The sequence below is a fragment of the Dendrobates tinctorius genome, unplaced genomic scaffold, assembly GCF_039654945.1.
Source record: "Dendrobates tinctorius isolate UK_male_01 unplaced genomic scaffold, ASM3965494v1 ptg000147l, whole genome shotgun sequence".
Classification (NCBI taxonomy): Eukaryota; Metazoa; Chordata; class Amphibia; order Anura; family Dendrobatidae; genus Dendrobates; species Dendrobates tinctorius.
This window is the reverse complement of record NW_027361814.1, coordinates 17,196,508-17,212,423: the sequence shown is the minus strand read 5'-3', so window position 1 is coordinate 17,212,423 and position 15,916 is coordinate 17,196,508. Positions and strand designations below refer to the sequence as shown.

General features: G+C 51.3%; 1 protein-coding gene across 1 annotated transcript in view; it reads right to left on the bottom strand.

Moving 5' to 3' along the window:
* Positions 1-5,417, bottom strand: part of M6PR (mannose-6-phosphate receptor, cation dependent) — a 60,823-nt gene extending 55,406 nt beyond the window's left edge. Inside the window, exon 1 of the mRNA XM_073546492.1 lies at positions 5,044-5,417. The gene's annotated coding sequence lies outside the window, so the exon portion shown is untranslated. The remainder of the gene's footprint in view (positions 1-5,043) is intronic.
* Positions 5,418-15,916: the final 10,499 nt, after the last annotated feature.

Here is a 15,916-nt window from a genome sequence, read left to right as displayed (position 1 = left end):
CCGCTGTGGCATTGTCTGTTTGAATCCTGACAGGCAGGCCCTTGAGGCGCCGTTCCCAGTGGACGAGAGCCAGAAGGATCGCTCGTATCTCTAGGACATTGATCTGCAGAGCTGATTCCTGAGTCGACCATCGACCCTGAACAGTGTGATTGCGGAACACTGCACCCCAGCCGATGAGGCTGGCGTCCTTTGTGCCAATCTGGGAAGAAAGGACCGCCCCGAGAGAATGAGGGGAGACGTCAACCACCAGTTGAGAGACCGCTTGATCCGGCATGAAAGACGAACCGGACGATCCAGAGACGACCTGTTCCACCTGGACAAAATGGCCTGCTGGAGGGGCCTGGCATGAAACTGGGCAAAGGGAACTGCCTCTATTGCTGCCACCATCTTCCCCAGAATCCTCATGGCTGTCCTGAGAGATGAAAACCGTGCGATCTGTAGTGATCGGACGCCCTGCTGCAGGGAAAGAATCTTGCCTTGTGGGAGAAATACCCTTGACCGACGAGTGTCGAAAAGAAGGCCCAGAAACACAAGGCGTTGAGTAGGGATCAGACAGGACTTTTTCCGGTTGACGATCCACCCAAAACTGGACAGGGTGTCTAGAACGATCGCCACACTTAGGCGGGCCTGATGAAAGGAGGGAGCCTTGATCAGAATATCGTCGAGATACGGAAAAAGAACAAGACCTCTGATCCTCAACAAGGCCATCAACGCCGCCATAATCTTCGTGAAGACCCTGGGAGCGGTGGCGAGCCCAAAAGGAAGCGTGACGAACTGATAATGTTCGTGGTGAATCGCAAACCACAGGAACTTCGGATGTCCGGGAAATATGGGCACGTGTAGATAGGAATCTTGGATGTCTATGGAACACATGAATTCCTGCTCCTTCATGGAGGCTATCACCGAGCGAACCGACTCCATCCGGACGTGGCGGAGGCGAACTCTCTTGTTGAGTAACTTGAGATCCAAGATGGGTCGAACCGCCCCGTCCTTTTTCGGCACCACAAACAGGTTTGAATAAAACCCTGTGAATCGTTCCGATTCGGGAACGAGCACAATCACCCCGGAGCTGAGGAGAGAGGCGATGGCCGAACCAAACCCCGGGATCAAGGCAGGATCCCGTGGCGGACGGGATGGAAGAAGCGATCCTGTGGAAGAGAAACGAACTCTATTTTGTATCCTGTCGATACAACCTCTCTGACCCAAGCGTCCTCTACTGAGGCGAACCAGACGTCGCTGAAGAAAAGAAGTCGACCTCCCAATTGGAAGGGACCCACGGAAGACCGATGATAGTCATGCGGACGTAGACCGTCCAGATCTAGATCTGGGTGGTCTTCCCTGGGAAGAGTGGGACTGCCAGGACGGAGTGGGCCTGAAGGAGACCTTCTTTCTTTCCTGACGTGCTTGTGGCCTTTGCTGGTTGGAAGGGTTTTCCGCCGCATTGAAACGGCGGAAAGACCGAAAGGGACGGAACTGACGCCTTGGAGGAGGTCTGCGAGGCTTGGATTGGGGGAGAAGAGAACTCGTACCTCTGGTAGCGTCCTTAATAATCTGGCCCAATTGGGACCCAAAGAGACGCACTCCTTGAAAAGGCAGATTAGTCAGACTTTTTAGAGGACAAGTCCGCCTGCCAGGCCTTGAGCCAAATTGTACGTCGGATTGCCACGATGTTGCTTGACGCCTGAACCGCGCAAGATGCGGCATCCAAGGAAGCAGAAAGCAGATAATCCCCCGCATGGGAAATCTGATTGGCGAGATCGGCCAAATGCTCCGGTTGTGCCTTATCCAGAATGCCCTGCCGAAGGTCCTCTGCCCAAGCGGATATAGCCTTTGCTGCCCAAGATGAAGCAAAGAGTGGACATACCGCCGCAGATGCCGCCTCGAAGGCAGACTTTGCTCGGGATTCTATGATTCTGTCATTAGAATCTTTTAGAGACGCTACACCCGACAGCGGAAGAACAGTATTATTAGAGAGTCTGGATACGGGAGGGTCCACTGAAGGAGAAGCGGCCCAGTTGTCCGTGAGCTCTTTAGCGAACGGATACAGCACGCCGAGACGCTTTCCTCTTTGAAAGCGTCTAGTCGGATCTTCCCTTTCCTTGGTAAAAATCTTCCCAAACTCGGAATGAAAGGGAAACACCCTGAAAGGTGTTTCCGCCCGTCTGAACGAAACCTCCTGATCTGAGGATTTCGCAGGGGCGTCAGTGATGTCGAAGGTATGGTGAATCGCGGCAATGAGGTTCTGCACCGTAACCTTCATGTTCGCATCCTGATCCGAATCCAGTTCTAAGACCCCTTCAGATTCCGAAAGCGCTTCACCTGACTCGGGAGAGGAGGCCCGAGAGGGAGACTGCTGGGGAGTATGGGGTGAGGTAGGGCGAGGAGAGGACTCCGCCTGGAGATCCTGCCTGGGTCTCTTGCGACTGACACTGGCTGGCTCAGATGGGACGTCCTGGGACGTGCTAGGTCCCGCAGAAGCTCCCAAGGGCAACTTATCCAGAATGGCTACTAGGGACTGAGACACCTTAGTGAGGTCTGCCACCGACTGTGATAGGGAGGAGGCCCAACCCGGCAAGGGGGGCTCACTCACCCCTGGGGCTATGGATGGCTCCTGAGCGGCGTCCGGCTGGATTGGATTGCTACAGTCCAGGCAGAGGGGAGAGGACTGACCCCTGAGGTCGTGCCGGAAGGTTGGGGGACAGAGGGCGGAGAAGGGTCAGTCTGCCGTGCAGAGCTACTCACGGTCCGGTGTCCCCAAAAGCGATGCTGCTCGACCTGTCCGGGGATGCAGATCAGGGAGAAGTCCGGCTGGCCGTCCCAAAGAGGCTAAAAGCTGCTTGCAGAAACTGCTCAGGGGCTGGGGAGCGTCTCCAGCTGCGTCCGGCTGGCAGGCTGTGAAGATGGCGCCTGCCTGTAGAAAAGCGCGGGTCCCGGGGAAGGGCGGAGCTCCTCGCAGGGTTAATAATTGCTGCCCTCTAGCCATAATATGCTGGGCAGGAGAGGGAAAGGTGGGGGGAGGGCCTGGGGAGAGCGGGAGAGAAGCCCGCTTAGAAGAAAGGGGCGGGGGGCGTGGCCGCGACGCTGCGGTAGGCCCGAACACAAGCCGGGGCCTAAATTAGTTGCGGCGGCCGCCTGTCAGCAGGGGGTCGGCGCGGAAGACGCGTCGCAACACCGGGCCGCGTCCCTGCCCAGAACTGCCCGACTCCAGCGCTACCCCTGCCGAGATGGAAAAAAGGGGGGGGAAGCGCAGAACGAGGCCCGTGAAGACCCGGGGCCTGCATGGATGCGGTGACCGTGGGGGGATGCGGAGCGTGCAGGGACCCTAACGTGGTCCCCCTGGCGACCGCTCCAAGAGAAAACGCCGGGGGAAGACTGACATACTCACCCAGGCAGGGGGCCTTACAATAAAGGTACCTGAAAATCCCACGCTGTCTGTCTCTATGAAATCCGCGCCTCATCCAACCTTCAGGCTCTGGTAGGCGAGAGGGTGGGAGGCGGGGGGGGCAAGGACCGTCCGTGCGGCTGGCACCTACTTGTGCGAGGCTCCTGGTCCTGCTGCGGAGACCTATGAGGATACGGGGTGGCAGTACACGCCGTACTCATAGTCTCTTTGTGGGAGTACGGATGTGACTGTTCATTCCGTATCCCTCCGGAACCTGCAAAGAAACGACGCACACTGAGGTAGATATGGGTCTAATAAAAGACCCGTGTCCACCTCCTACTGACACTAAGCTAAACTGAGGAATTTCCTGCCGGTCGGTGGGGTGTATACGGCGGAGGAGGAGCTAACCTTTTTTGTGCATAGTGTCAGCCTCCTAGTGGCAGCAGCATACACCCATGGTCTCTGTGTCCCCAAATAAGGCGAATGAGAAAACCAATTTCCTCACTTTTCCAATCAGATTTGCAGCATGTCCCTCTTGCAGACTCTCTCTTATTGCCAGCTGCAGCGTGTGCACAACACAGCGCATGTGATGAATATGAAAGTGTTTTGAAGCAGCTTCAACAAGATCATGTATTTCTACAGTATAATTTTGATGTTCTTCTGTAGTAATATCTGTTTGTTCCTCAGTTACATGAACAGCACCGTGGCCTTCAATCTCAAACACACTGAATCCTAAATTTTCTTCTAGCTGTTGTTCATTAGGCCGGGATCACACACAGCGAGATACGGCCGAGTCTCGCAGGTTAAAACCAAGCTCTGGCACTCTGGAGCGGAGCGTGCAGCTCCATGTTTTGCTGTGCGGCTGCACGCTCCGCTCCAGAGTGCCGGCGCCAGAGCTGATCCCGGCCTTACTCTCATTCATCAGTGTAATTGTACTTACCATGTTTGAAGCATTGTCCGTTACAATAGCAAGAACCTGTTCTTGTATGAATGTAGCCTTAGATCAGGAATAGAACAGCCATTTATAGGAGATTTCATAACTTTCCCAAATTCCTATGAAAAAATATTCAGCACATTCTACATTGAACTACTGTACCCAATTTATTATATATTTTAGGAGTTGGTCCATTTTATACCGACTCCACCAAAATAAGCACCGACTCCGACTCCACAGCCCTGGTCAGTGGGTGACTCAAGAGTGCGCATAATGCATAACCTCATACTCTGGAAACACACATCACGGGGTGGGACCCATGAGGTGAGTCCCCATGCGCACCATGGGGCGGGCCCCACGAGGCAAGACCGCGCACGGGCCCCATGGGGCGGGCCCCACGAGGCAAGACCGCGCACGGGCCCCATGGGGCGAGACCCACGAGGCAAGACCCAACGTACGCACCATGGGGTGAAATGCGCGACCCACGGGGCGAGACCGCACGCGCGCGACCCACGGGGCGAGACCGCACGCGCGCGACCCACGGGGCGAGACCGCACGCGCGCGACCCTGCACACCACGAGACCCCACGTACGCACCATGAGGTGAAATGCATGACCCATGAGGCGAGTCCCCACGTACGCAGAACGGGGTGGGACCCACGAGGCGAGACCGCACACACACACTCGAGCCCCCCGTACAGTTGGGGGCAGTCACACACTCCTATTACCTGGACGGATCCTGTCACTTCCTGGGGGTTTTCCTGTGACCCTGGGTCGATGTTGGGTTGTCAGGGTGACACAGGAGCGATGTCTGAACCCGTATGTGAGCAAAGCACGCGGTGGTGATGTGAGTCCTCCTCTACTCCGGCGTCACCGCCTCCATACCACTGTAGCGTCACCACAGCACAATGCGGCCGGAGCTCCCGCACACACAGCGCGCTATCTGCAGACAGGAGACTCCGAATATCCACAGCACATCACCGGGGAGACGAGCGCCAGCTCCTGCACAAAAACTCCCTCCTGCTATCACGTGACGCCTCAGCTACTTCCTCCTGTCACTTCTCCTTCTGTTCAACGAGAACCGGAAACCGGAAGCGAACAGGAAGTGAAATAGAGCCAATATTAAGCGGCGCGTCACTAGCCAATCATCTATCAGTACCGCTGTTTTGCCCCGCCCACTGTTCGCGTCTTAAAGAGTCACGTGATGTATCACATGATGTAGGAGGCTCGGCCCCGTGCATGCCGGGGAATGTAGTTTTTTTTTCTATTTCACTTGATTATTTTCCGGCAATCTCAAAGGTGATAGAAGCAGGTGAGGAATTGAAGATATCATAGTGAGAAGGCAAAGCACCGAGGAGGTATTAATAATGATAGTACTAGAGTCTAAGATAGGTAATAAAGTAATGATGATAAACAGTATTAATAATAATACAAGTTATACTAAACTAAGTGATTACTAATACTGGGGAATATTACAGAGAAGGTCAGTGTGGAGAGATCCAGGAATCGTAGAGTTGGAAGGGACCTCCTGGGCCATCTGGTCCAACCCCCTGCTCAATGCAGGATTCGCTAAATCATCCCAGTCAGATGTCTGTCCAGCCTCTGTTTGAAGACTTCCATTGAAGGAGAACTCACCACTTCTCGTGGCAGCTTGTTCCACTCATTGATCACCCTCAATGTCAAAAAGTTTTTTCTAATATCTAATCTGTGTCTCCTCCCATTCAGTTTCATCCCATTGCTTCTAGTCTTTCCTTGTGCAAATGAGAATAATGATCCCTCTACACTGTGACAGCCCTTCAGATATTTGTAGACAGCTATTAAGCCTTCTCTCTTTTGCAAGCTAAACATTCCCAGATCCTTCAACCGTTCCTCGTAGGACATACTTTGCAGACCGGTCACCATTCTGGTCGCTCTTTTCTGAACTTGCTCCAGTTTGTTGATGTATTTTTTAAAATGTGGCGCCCAAAACTGGACACAGTATTCCAGATGAGGTCTGACCAAAGAGGAGTAGAGGGAAATAATGACTTCACGTGATCTAGACTGTATGCTTCTCTTAATACAACCCAGAATTGCATTTGCCTTTTTTGCTGCTGTGTCACACTGTTGACTCATATGCAGTCTGTGATCTATTAGTATATCTGTCATGATCCAGGACGGGATTTCGCTTTGGCCTGTCCTGGTCAGACTGTGGGTTAATTGTTTCTGCCTCTCTCTGGCAGAGGGCGGCTATTTAATGCTCACTGGACCTAGGTCCGGTGTCAGTTATACTCCTGCCCTCGGCTGAGTTAGTTGACCTCTTGTATACGTGTGCCTTGTGCCTGATAACTTGTTGCTTGTTTGGTTCTGATTCGGTTCTGTCCCTGTTACGAGTTCTGCCTGCTCCTCTTGTACCGCACCGCTCTCTCGTGTTTGACTCTCTGCTTGTGACCCAACTGCTCTCTGCTCGTCTCTTTGGTACCGCACCGCCGTCTTGTGTATGACCTTTGGCTTTGTCTGACCTCCCGTCTGTTTATCCCTCCTGTACCTCGTTTGCCCGACTCTGTGTTTTCTACCATCTCTGAAAGCAGGACGCTAAGCCCCGCCCCCTTGCTGTCACATAACCATAGGTCCTGTGCCTGCTTGCTAAAGCTTCAGCGTTCAGGTTCTGTGCATCTGTACTTTCTGGCTATTCCAGTCCCCGGGGCCCCTACAGTACAGGTGAGTCCCTGCTCAGCGGAGGCTGCATGCCGGCGCTGTCAGGAACCTGATAATACCCAAGTCTTTTTTACACGCGCTGTTGCTTAGACCTATTCCTCCCATTCTGTAGATGTAATATTTGTTTTTCTTGCCCAGATGTATAATCTTGCATTTCTTCCTGTTAAATACCATTCTATTAGTCGCTGCCCATTGTACAAGCTTATCTAGATCCTTCTGAATCATTTATCCGTCTTCTCTAGTGTTAGCTATACCTCTTAACTTTGCATCATCTGCAGATTTGTTTAATTTACCTTCAGTTCCCTTATTTTATAAAAATATTGACCAACACTGGGGCCAGGATAGAGCCTTGTGGTACCCCATTTGACACAGTCTTCCAACTGGATGTGCAACTATTTATTACCACTCACTGAGCCACTTATGAATCCACCTAACCGTAGCCTTGTCAATCCCATACTTGGTAATTTTTTTCAATAAGGATAGTCTGAGATTTTATGAGAAATTATATTGAGGGGCAGTGTTTGGGGTATATTATGGAGAGAGGCAGTGTGAGGGGTATATTATGGAGAGAGGCAGTGTGTGTGGGTTATATTATGGAGAGGGGCAGTGTGGGGGGTATATTATGGAGAGAGGCAGTGTGGGTGGTATATTATGGAGAGAGGCAGTGTGGGGGTATATTATGGAGAGAGGCAGTGTGAGGGGTATATTATGGAGAGAGGCAGTGTGTGTGGGTTATATTATGGAGAGAGGCAGTGTGGGGGGTATATTATGGAGAGAGGCAATGTGCGGGGTATATTATGGAGAGAGGCAGTGTGGGGGGTATATTATAGAGAGAGGCAGTGTGGGGGGTATATTATGGAGAGGGGCAGTGTGGGGGGTATATTATGGAGAGATGCAGTGTGGGTGGTATATTATGGAGAGAGGCAGTGTGGGGGGTATATTATGGAGAGGGGCAGTGTGGGGGGTATATTGTGGAGAGAGGCAGTGTGGGGGTATATTATGGAGAGAGGCAGTGTGGGGGTATATTATGGAGAGAGGCAGTGTGGGGGTATATTATGGAGAGGGGCAGTGTGGGGGGTATATTGTGGAGAGAGGCAGTGTGGGGGTATATTATGGAGAGAGGCAGTGTAGGGGGTATATTATGGAGAGAGGCAGTGTGGGGGTATATTATGGAGAGGGGCAGTGTGGGGGGTATATTGTGGAGAGAGGCAGTGTGGGGGTATATTATGGAGAGAGGCAGTGTAGGGGGTATATTATGGAGAGAGGCAGTGTGGGGGTATATTATGGAGAGATGCAGTGTGGGTGGTATATTATGGAGAGAGGCAGTGTGGGGGTATATTATGGAGAGATGCAGTGTGGGTGGTATATTATGGAGAGAGGCAGTGTGGGGGGTATATTGTGGAGAGAGGCAGTGTGGGGGGTATATTGTGGAGAGAGGCAGTGTGGGGGGTATATTATGGAGAGAGGCAGTGTGGGGGGTATATTATGGAGAGAGGTAGTGTGGGGGCTATATTATGGAGAGAGGCAGTGTGGGTGGTATATTATGGAGAGAGGTAGTGTGGGGGCTATATTATGGAGAGAGGCAGTGTGGGTGGTATATTATGGAGAGAGGCAGTGTGGGGGGTATATTATGGAGAGAGGCAGTGTGGGGGGTATATTATGGAGAGAGGTAGTGTGGGGGCTATATTATGGAGAGAGGCAGTGTGGGGGGTATATTATGGAGAGAGGCAGTGTGGGTGGTATATTATGGAGAGAGGCAGTGTGGGGGGTATGTTATGGAGAGAGGCAGTGTGGGTGGTATATTATGGAGAGAGGCAGTGTAGGGGGTATATTATGGAGAGATGCAGTGTGGGTGGTATATTATGGAGAGAGGCAGTGTGGGGGTATATTATGGAGAGAGGCAGTGTGGGGGTATATTATGGAGAGAGGCAGTGTGGGGGGTATATTGTGGAGAGAGGCAGTGTGTGGGGGGTATATTATGGAGAGAGGCAGTGTGGGGGGTATATTATGGAGAGAGGCAGTGTGGGTGGTATATTATGGAGAGAGGCAGTGTGGGTGGTATATTATGGAGAGATGCAGTGTGGGTGGTATATTATGGAGAGAGGCAGTGTGGGGGTATATTATGGAGAGAGGCAGTGTGGGGGTATATTATGGAGAGAGGCAGTGTGGGGGGTATATTGTGGAGAGAGGCAGTGTGGGGGTATATTATGGAGAGGGGCAGTGTGGGGGTATATTATGGAGAGATGCAGTGTGGGTGGTATATTATGGAGAGAGGCAGTGTGGGGGGTATATTGTGGAGAGAGGCAGTGTGGGGGGTATATTGTGGAGAGAGGCAGTGTGGGGGGTATATTGTGGAGAGAGGCAGTGTGGGGGGTATATTGTGGAGAGAGGCAGTGTGTGGAGGGTATATTATGGAAAGGGACAGTGAGGGGAGATATCATGTGGAGAAGCATAACCTGTTGCGGTATAGAATGTCAAATATCTATGTCTGTTTGTGTGGCGCCGTGCATAGATTGCTAGATTTTGTATACTTCCAGCAGAAGAGGTAAAAGATTTGTAAGGCCATGTGAACACGTTACGGATTCTGCTGCGGATACGCAGCATTTCAGGCTCTGCGGGTCCGCAGCAGATTTAGCTGCGTTGTACAGTACCATTGTTTTCAATGGTAAACTGAAAAAACGCTGTGGACATGCTGCAGATTTTTCAGCGCGGATTTGCTGCGGATTACAATCCGCAGCATGTCAATTCTTTGTGCGGAATCCGCAGCGGTTTCACACCTTCTCCATTGTAGAGATGTGAAACCGCAGGGCTAAACCGCAGGCTAATCCGCAGGTAAACCCCAGGTCTTTTGACCTGTGGATTTGTGGGGAGGTTGAGCTGACGACAGGTCTGTCTGTAGTGAGAGACAGAGAGATAGCGCAGTGTAGGCTGAGAAACAGAGAAAAGGGTGTTATGTGGTAGTTTGACCATTGGAGGGCAGTGGGGAGTATAGGAGGGTGACTGTGTAACTGCCATGGGTCAAGGTAATTGCCATTGGCAGAGGTTACTGTCAGGAGATAGTGGGCGGAGCTACTGGGACTGGGAGTATAAGAGGTCAGGGAAGGTTCTGGAAGTTCCAGTCAGCCAGGGGAGCTCACAAGAGAGGAGGGTCTGCTGTGAGGAGAGGCAGCAGAAGAACCCTCAGAGAGGGAGACTGACAGTGGAGACTGTCACGGGGGGTGACCCAAAAGGTCAGTGGCTGCGGACAGAGACAGACTGTGAGTCTCAGGTGGACGGCGTACTCTAAAGGGCGCAACGCTGTGGGGAAAGTGCCTAGGGCAGCCACAGCGGGAAAGAGCCATAGAGGATGCCACGAACGGTAATACAAGGAAGAGAAAGTACCCGGCTCTGTGTAAGAAGTGAAGTGTGGACTAATCCTGTGATGAAGTACGGTGGTCATCCAGAAAACGTCCAATAAAATCTGAACTGTTGGACACAACCCTTGTCTCTGTCTCGTGTCTGTCGACGCCAAGAGGTGGATCACCCCTCAGTTCTGTGGGATCAGCATCACAGCACACCTTCCCCCGCCTATCAGCATCAACAAACACCTAATCGCGCCTCCTTCAGCCCGAACCCTACATTTGGCGTAGTCGGCAGGATCGCTGCCGCAAAGACAACATCTTCAGCGACAATTAATCTATTGTCCTAATTGTTTATAAGCACATCTCTTGCTATCCATTTTTGTAAACTATTTAATAATAAAAATTTACACTTTTCTATATGGAATTTATTGCGTGCTCTTGTGTTTCTTCTCCTAAGCATTATACGTTATTGAGCTTGCGCTAGGGTGTTGGAGCTGGGTTGTCCCTTGTCTCCCTCATACCCTCTACCTATGGGACTATTGTTGCCAATCTTCAGCGACAAGCCTGCCAGCGACTACCAGAGGACCCCCTAAGCTGTACGGGGTGCAGAATTTTAATCTCCCTGTGGACTACAATTTTGGACTGAGCTTCGAGTTTCTGGCTGTCAAAAAGTGAAAACCAGAGCAGAAAAGTGTACTGTTAATATGGCTGTGACTTATCAGTGACAAGAAGAAACCCAGGAGTTTGAATCCATAACTGACAATCCAGGACTGTGTCGCATCCGTCCCTGGGGGGAACGGCTTACAACAGAAGGCAGTCGCCGGGAGACCTGTTCCTGGGAGCCAGTCTCAGTGCCCCGATGCAGCTGCCGATGGAAGATCTATGGCGATTGGAGGAGCGGTGGGACAGCCTGCTGGGAGCTGCGACGCCGGGGAAGGTGAGCGTTCCCCCGGCCCAATCGGCGGCATCGCAGACAGAGCCCGCCCCCATGCCCAGCGCAACAGACAGGTCCCCGGGTCCGGACATCAGCCCTCAACTGCCTTGGACGACTTCCAGCCCTGCAGAGACTGCGGCCCTGGATGAGCTCACGGCTCTTGCTGACCATTCCGAGCTTCCTCGCCCTGCGGCGCCAGCGAGGAACCAACCCACGTCCACCCCTGCCATGCTATGGTGTCTGGTTGTGGCCTGCTCATCAGAACCTGCCGTCATCACGGGCCCACCACAGCAAACCGCGGCCTATGGAACAACACCCACGGCTGCCGTTGTTGCGTCCGCAGCCATGACTGCGGCCTATTTACCGGAGCCCACGGCCACCTCAGATGCCCGCGGATGAAGATGCCCGCGGCCTCCTCAGTTCGGCCTGTGACTCCGGTGGCGGCCTGCTTCCCCTTGTCCGCGGCCGCTTCTGCTCCACCCTCGATTGCGGCCCGCCCACGGGACTCTGCGGCCTATATTGGACCCTCCGTTTGGGTTGCGGAGATAATTGAAAAGAAAAAGGCCAGAAAGCGGGAGGTGTGGGCGCTACTCCATAAGGAAGGAGAGGCCGCTATGTCTGTTCCACGATCATACGGATGGTTGGTGCACCTGAACAAAGGAAAAGGATATGGTTTCATTCGGGACCTTGCCACCGGCTATAAGTTCTATCTAAACGTAGCCTCCGTCCAGAATGTACATGACCTGTGGGAGGGAGGCTTGGTCTCGTATTATAAGGAACACTGTCCCCGTGGCCTCTACGCCATAGCAGTCATTGCTTATCCTGAGGGGTATGAGCCCCCAAAATAGAGACACTACTGGCATCCCAGAGACTCTACGGCGGTGGAGTCCCCTGTTATGGCAAGACAACGGCCGCCAGGAGGTGGCCCGGAGTGCCCATACAATGGACTGCCGGGACTGCAGTGCACTGTTGCACAAAGAGGGGACTGTTCCGCGTCCCCATAGAAAGCATACCTTCCTCCTGATGTAACAGGAATGCCAGTGGGGATGTTGTTCGTAAATGAATGGGGAGCACCCCTGTTCTCATTCTGTTAATATTTTATTTCTTTTTGTTTGTTTATTTAAAGAGTATTGTTTAAAGAAAAAAAAACGTGTTGCAGTAGACATGGTAAAGTGTATGATGAAATTGCTATGTTGAAATGTTATTTAAAAAAAAAAAATTGCGTGTTCAACAGGTTCCGGGTACATGCAGTATGACGACCACGATGTATTTAAGAAGACAGGACATCAAGACAGGAAGAGTGTAGACAGACCAGGGTACCTGAGTCAGGCCCCCCAGTACTACTTATCCCTCAGAGTCAGATTGTCGAGGACGACAATAGTCAAAGGAAGGGGGAATGTGGGGATGTTGAGCTGACGACAGGTCTGTCTGTAGTGAGAGACAGAGAGATAGCGCAGTGTAGGCTGAGAAACAGATAAAAGGGTGTTATGTGGTAGTTTGACCATTGGAGGGCAGTGGGGAGTATAGGAGGGTGACTGTGTAACTGTCATGGGTCAAGGTAACTGCCATTGGTCAGAGGTTACTATCAGGTGATAGTGGACAGAGCTACTGGGACTGGGAGTATAAGAGGTCAGGGAAGGTTCTGGAAGTTCCAGTCAGCCAGGGGAGCTCACAAGAGAGGAGGGTCTGCTGTGAGGAGAGGCAGCAGAAGAACCCTCAGAGAGGGAGACTGACAGTGGAGACTGTCACGGGGGGTGACCCAAAAGGACAGTGGCTGCGGACAGAGACAGACTGTGAGTCTCAGGTGGACGGCGTACTCTAAAGGGCGCAACGCTGTGGTGAAAGTGCCTAGGGCAGCCACAGCGGGAAAGAGCCATAGAGGATGCCACGAACGGTAATACAAGGAAGAGAAAGTACCCGGCTCTGTGTAAGAAGTGAAGTGTGGACTAATCCTGTGACGAAGTCCGGTGGTCGTCCAGAAAACGGCCAATAAAATCTGAACTGTTGGACACAACCCTTGTCTCTGTCTCGTGTCTGCCGACGCCAAGAGGTGGGTCACCCCTCAGTTCTGTGGGATCAGCATCACAGCACACCTTCCCCCGCCTATCAGCATCAACCAACACCTAATCGCGCCTCCTTCAGCCCGAACCTTACAGATTTACCTGCAGAGTTTTCCAAATCCACGCGGAAAAATCCGGAGCACCTCAAACTACGTGTGCACATAGCCTAAGGTAGACTTCTACAATGTGCAGCTTAGATCAAAACACTTTCCAAGCCTATGTGTTTCAGTGAACCTCTGTGTCCGTCTTAAGAAATATTGCCTGCATAGCTCTCCTCTTTTCAACAGCTGTTCTGCAGTACCGGTAGTGATCATTGCACAATGTATGGAGTTGTGCTGTTCCACTGCGTATACTGTCTACATCTGGCTGCCACGTGATGATAACAGCTAATTAGTGGGGTGTCGATTGTTAGACCCCCATCCAATTTGTCACTGATAACTTATGCTTTAGTTTGGTCATCAATATAACATTACTGGATGGCCCATGTAAGTATTAAACTGGTATTCCCTTTTAAAATGGCCACAGACTATAGTGGTACAGAATTTAATTAAAACAAATGTATTAATTACATTAAAATTAATATCCACTAATTTGTTTGATAAAGATCGGTTGCTAGAGCAAATCTTGTATCTATTATTATACTAACATTGTAGATAAGTAGATAGAGATAATGGGGAAAAATAGACAGCAGAGAGCTACCAAAGAGTTAAGTAATCCCTCCATCATCTATCTAACTTATGCTATTATCAATTTCCACTGTTGAGTTTATTCTGTACTAGGAAGGTACAATATGATCTATAGACAAACTAGTGGAACAAATCACTGGCTGTGGAAGGATGTCAACTCTCTCTTAAGTAGGCTGTCACGAACAAGTTTTGCATAAGCCACTGTTTTGCAGTGGACTTGGTCTTCACCCTTTAACAGGCATCTGGAGTTACACAGGGTCCCATGGGTTGAGTGCGCTGAGTGTCTGCTGGCCAGTGTAGAGTGCTGGCAGAGGATGATCAGAAACCTGGGTCAGTACCAAGGGATTAAAGTCAGGAGCAAAATGCATTAATAAACATGCTCTGTGTCTGGACAGCACCACAAGTACCAGAGCTGCTTTAGTGTCACCCAGCATCATTCGCAATCAAGGTGCGCCCCTGCATAGTACCAGATGCAGAAGTACTAGGAGCGAGATCGGATATGGACGTAACACAAATATACTCCTACCAACTGCCTGAACGCAGTCCCTAATGACATATGCACTGTGTAATTGTCCCTGTTCTGGGCTTTGCTTCCCTTATCCTGGTCCGCTTAACTTTGTTGTGTTCCACGTTGAGCTTTACAGATGGCCCGACATGATCCTAGGTGATCATCTGCTTGAGCCTATATAAGGCCTACCAAGTCACACACCTACGTCTTGGTATTAGGACTTTCAGTTTCTCTGTGCACAGCTACAGAGTCTGCTTCCAGTACCTCAGCTACCTGTCTGCAGCTTTCAGTACCTCAGCTACCTGTCTGCAGGTTCCAGTACCTCAGCTACCTGTCTGCAGCTTCGGTATCTCAGCTACCTGTCTGCGGCTTCCAGTACCTCAGCTACCTGTCTATCTGTGGCTTCCAGTACCTTAGCTACCTGTCTGCGGCTTCTAGTACCTCAGCTAACTATCTGCGGTTTCCAGTACCTCAGCTACCTGTATGTGGCTTTCAGTACCTCAACTACCTGTCTGTCTGCAGCTTCCAGTATCTCAGCTGTCTGCAGCTTCCAGTACCTCTACTATATTTTCTGTAGCTTCCAGTACGTCTGCTATCTGTGTCCTACGTGCATCACCCTTCTGCTTCACCGATGCCCATGGCCCGGGTGCCCACTCTGACCGTGGTTTTGGAGGATCCACCTCACCAGGTAAGCCTAAAGGTAATGAGGTATCGAAACCTGGTGGTGGATTTCAGCAGCTACGATGAGACGAATGCTGTGACTATCACACCAGACATTTAAAGATTTGAGGCCGTCCTCCAACAATGATGTCACTTCTACTACCTTCTCACTGGGTCAGACATGGAGTTGTGATCGGGAGATCGAGGAGCGTTCATTGGTGTATTGTAGGAAGTTGGACTGAGTGACATGGAAATAAGATGTGTACAAGTAAGAAGAAAGTGTGAAAACCTAAATGTGAATAAGGAAAACTGCTGCTCTCATTGAAGGAGAATATCCACACTATATGTCATGAATGTATGAAAAGGTGATCACAACTATCTTATCCTAAAGAGAGGTAGTGGACGAAAATAGTAGTGGATGACCCCTTTAAAGGGAATCTGTCACCCTTTTTTTGGCCTATTGGCTGCCGGCACTGACATCAGGTGCCAATGTAACCTGAAAAAGAAGAAAAACAAGTTAGATTATACTCACCGGGGGGGGGTTGGTGGGTGCGGTCCGGTCCAGCGCCTCCAATGCCATCCTCTTCTTTTCGTCCTGTCATGGCTCCTGCGCAGGCGCACTGCTCTGCCCTGCTGAGGGCAAAGCAGAATACTGCAGTGCGCAGGCGCCGGTTTTGTTTTTCTTATCTTTCAGGTTACATCGGAGGCTTATCTACAG